The following is a 4,753-nucleotide window of genomic DNA, read 5'->3' as shown; positions in this document are numbered from 1 at the left end:
GGCGGGGCATCCATGGGGGGGGCTGTGGGAGCAGGCCGGGGTCAGGGGCTGGAGGAGCAGGCAGGGGATAGGGCCTGGCAGGGGTCCCCCCAGGGTCCCCTCCCTCAGCCTCCCCTCCTCTGGCCCTCCCTCCCCCAGCCCCTACTTACCAGCTCGGAGTCCAGGTCCAGCTCCCTGATGCAGCCTGAATTGCCAAAGCTTTCCAAATCTTTTCTGAATCAATTCTGAGAGCTTTGAATTGATTCAGACCTTTTAATTGGTCCCCTGATTCAATTCAGATATGGAGATTCGGCCACCAAATCGGGCTGAATCTCCTCTGAATCAAATTAGCAGCCTAAGCTTCGCACAGCCCTGAAGCCAGTACATATGCAGAATTTTTCCAACTATTTGCATTGGTTTAATAAAAGAGATCGGATTTACCCAAAGAACCTTGTCTGTCTATGTCCTTAGACCAACATGGCTACAACCTACACCCCACCAGCAGTAGTGGCATTTCTATTCAGGCAATTTAGGCAATCAATTGACTAAATGGCCATTGCTCTTCACTACACAGGTGTTAATGACCACTTATCCTTTCAATGGTCTTGATGTTCTACCAATCAAGCTAACCTTTCTTCTGGCACCTTTGCTGTCTGCTAGCTCTCCTGGTCTCTCTGTACCTATTTCACAGCCCTACAGACTGATTTTAGCTCTTTTCCAATTCACAGACTCGCCTATGGAGACTAGTCAGTGCTCTAACATTGCCAAGAGAGGACTGCTTTCTCCTTGATTCCAAAATAGGTGTTAGCATCTTTCTAGTCACACAGATCACTGAATGGCACCTGTATTGAATATCAACACTGCATAGCTTGCTACATTCCCCTTGACTTTGGAAATAGGTATTTTGCTGTTGTTTCATTACACAGGACACCTCCAGCATTAGGACTGCTTGCAGAAGCACAAATGCAATCACTGGTTTGGCCTTATCAGGACCTCTGTACCCCACTAATCATGCCCTGCTTATGTTGTTAATTAGATACCTAACCCATACATCCTCCCCAGTGATAACAGAAATACAGCACAGTAGCAGACCAGCTTGCAACTCACTAGATACCAGATCTGCAAACCAGGGATATTCAGTGCATCACCATAGAAAAGAGCATGAGAGAAAAGCTGAAAAATGACTCTCATCTCCAGGGTCTCTCAAGTCTGGAAAGAGGCTCTAGAGATAGCAGCCCAAAATGGTGGGGTGAAAAAACTTTATCTTTGCTAGTATGGAAACTGAACAATGAATGGGTTTTTTTGCTTTGCTTGCTTTACAACAGGGGCAGGCAATTATTTTGGGCAGAGGGCCACTTACTGAGTTTTGGCAAGCCACTGAGGGCCACATGACAGGATTAAAATTTTCTAAATTTTTTAGGGGTCCCACGGGCTGGATAGAATGGCCTGGTGGGCTGCATCTGGCTGCATTTTGCCCAAAGGCCGCATTTTGCCCACCTCTGCTTTACAAGTTTGGTATCTGCAATACCCAGATTCTCAAGGGTGCCAGCACTAACTGCTGCCCAATGTTTGGGTAACCTGAGAGCAAGGAAGATGTTGGGGAGCTAGTGGAGGCTTCTGTGAAAACTAGAATGGCAGTGCTGGGATTTAGGGGATTTCTGAGACAAAGAGAGAATGACCAAGAGGCCAAGGAAGCAGGCACCATAGTATCCAAGAAGCTTGCTTTGACTTGAGAGTTGGGAGAAAGGAGCTTGCAGAACTGGGCTATAGTCGACCAGCCAATACAAGGGGACATGGAGATACAACTCCAGGACTTTATGACCATGCAAATGGAGTAGGTGAAGAACCTGCTCCATCAAAGCTGTCATTCATTTTCCACCTCTTCTGCCCTGGGAACTCCACAACATGCATGAGCTGCGAAGTTCACCAACCCAACCCTGGTGAATTTTGCTGAGCAATTCCAGCAAAAAAAGGCCACTCACCATAGCCTTACTGCTGTTTGTTCTGATTGCACTTTAAGGATGCTGAAATCATGTTTTGTTTGCATTATTTTCCCCCATCAGCCAAACCACTGGTCTTTGTGAAATGCATAACAACCCTGCCTAGAGACCATGAGCTTTCCTAGGCCTTCAGGGGATCACAGAGTTCATGCACTGTAAGATAAAGGTACACAATGTGGCAAACCCACAGATCAGTTACTCGCAACTGTCTGTTTGACTATCCCATTTTGAATTTAGAAATGTGCAGCCCCTATGCCTCTAGTCAAGTATTTCCCAACAGCTATTCAAAGTCATTATGCCCTTTCCTCAGAGTGGGCTCATCTACACGGACACTAACTGCGTAGTAACCTAATAACATTGCGCAGTAGTGTGCCAGGCAAAAACTGTTCTAATACACTACAGGGCAGTAGTATTAGGCTACTGTGCAATAAGCATCACTAAAAACCCATGTGCTGGTGCTACTGTGCAGTAATCCAAGTTACTGCACATTGATTTAGTACTTGGTTAACTGAGTACTAAACTTAATGCGCAGTGAGTATGGTGCATTAATGAATGTGTAGATGCTCCTAGTGTATACACAAGGCATTCCTCAAGGTATACAGAGATACCATGTCCCTGGTGATGGCCATTTTGTAAGAAATGTTTTGCAGGCTTTTCAAGCATCCTGAAAGTTTCTGAACCTCTGCCCCAGGCCTCTGGGAGGTTCACTTGCTCATGGATGTTATGCAAAATACAGTATATTCTGAGGAAGGTATTGCCTGGCTGCCTCAAACCTTCCATCTAGTGTCTGCCATGTACCATTTGCTCTCTGAGTATATATTTACCAAATATTTTCTTGTCATTGCAGTGGCAGGGCATTGGCACTGTCCTCATCTCTGATTTTTACCTATTGCATCTTGATGTTTCCGATTTTGTGACTTGTAGTATGTGAAGGTTTGCAGGGGCGATTTGGGGGTATCTTTGAGTAAATGGTGGTTTGCAAACACAGGGGACTGTGTTTTGATGACACAGGAGCCCCTTCCTGTTCTCTGTTTCTTTGTTCCCAAAGGCCCTTCCATTGTCATTCTGCAGCTGCTTAGGTGATAAACAGATCTTTTTTTTTTTTTTTACAATCCAAGTATCCTGTAAAAGGCCTTATTATCTGGGGTAGCAGAAGCTAAGCAGGGTCCTCCAGAATAAGAGGAGGAATGTTGACACCATAACATCAGTGTTGTACTTGCAAACTCTTTGTTTTCCTTGTGGGGAAACAGGCAGGAGTTCCCAAAAAAATCTAGCTTTATAAATGCTTCCACATGAACCAACATTACTCCTAGTAAACTTACTATAGGGGTCAACCAGTCTTGAAGTATCATGGAGAATTACCTCTTCTATTTATAGACTCAAAGGTTTGGTGAAGGAGGCAATTTCTATTAATTGGGCAATCCTGTTCATGCAAAGCATCACTCCTGAGCACTGGCAGGTCTTATGACACAGAGCAACAGTGTCTTATAATCATGGTGCACATGTCCGTCGTAACAGCTTTCAACAGGTGATCTGTTCAGGAGAGATTGAATAACCACTGACTGGTAGCACTTCTGTGGTTGCTGGTTTCCAGATGGTGATGGCAGGTGAGGTTGTTTTCATGTTGATGAACTCCCTCTGGGTCAAGATCTGTGCAGATGTCCAGGAGAGCACCTCTGTCACTGTGAAGTTTTCAAGCTTGTGTTGGTCATCCTAGGTCTGGAGCACAATCTTCTACCAGTGCCTGCATGATTCTGCAACTAAAGAAAGTTTGTCCTGGATTGCTGGTTCCAGGTCCACTCTCACAGGAGTTTGTGAGTGTTGTTTAATTCCTAAAGACCTGTGATTGGAAGGGAAGCAGTATGGACATGACCTCGGTCTTCTCTTCAGGCCTGTCTGTTTTCTTGTTCTCTTCTAGATCTAGTTGTAATGGGGGTGCTGTAGCATTAGCCGCTGCTGCTCCAAAAACTCCAGCCTGAACTGCTTGTTGGCACAGTGGTTGACTTGTAAATGTAAGCAGCCATCTGAGAACAGTTTCCCAAATACATTTGCACAAGCTGCTGTGTAGGCCTGACTACCAGCAATGGTCTTTTAGGAGTTTGAAAATGGCATCAGCTATCTAAAAAAATAAAATCACTGGGCAGCAAGAGATAAATTTGGGATTTTTACAGTTTGACTTTGGATCTGGAATGCAGTGACTTCCAGATTCTATTAGATTTCTCACCATGTACTGCAAGAACAATTCCTCAGCAGTACAAAAGAGTATTAGCTATGCACCCACAATGCTGTGCACATGCTTCGGAGGAAATCCCTCTAACTGGCAGCGATGATTCAGTGAGATAAAGGCAGTGTGCTCATTCAGTTGTGCCTACTTCATACCAATTAAACTGACACACTTACATTAAAGACCCATGCTTTGATGTAAATCCCCTTGTGTAGGCAAGCCCTTAGCCCTGCAGCTTGACTTCCCTCTTACTTCAACAGAGGGGAAGGTGCAGCTGTAGTTACAGTCTTATGTGATATTGCTATTCAAATCCCACAAGAACCATGCCAAAGTCTTTCAGCAAAGAGTAGGAAGCAGAGAAATTATACTCAGTGATATAATAAGAATAAAAGTAGGAGGGTACATTTACCTTACATTAAGCAGCAGTAAAGGGAAACCCCAGCTCTTTCAATTCTTTGTTAAGCATTTAAATGCTGTGATGGGCATAAAGAGATATTTGATACCTGTTTTGCTTCTGCAGCTTTTCAAAGCTGTAGGAAGTGTTCAAGGT

This window comes from Crocodylus porosus, unplaced genomic scaffold (assembly GCF_001723895.1).
Source record: "Crocodylus porosus isolate Cpor-Errol unplaced genomic scaffold, CroPor_comp1, whole genome shotgun sequence".
Classification (NCBI taxonomy): domain Eukaryota; kingdom Metazoa; phylum Chordata; order Crocodylia; family Crocodylidae; genus Crocodylus; species Crocodylus porosus.
The sequence above is the reverse complement of the archived record's forward strand: the minus strand, read 5'-3'. Positions refer to the sequence as shown.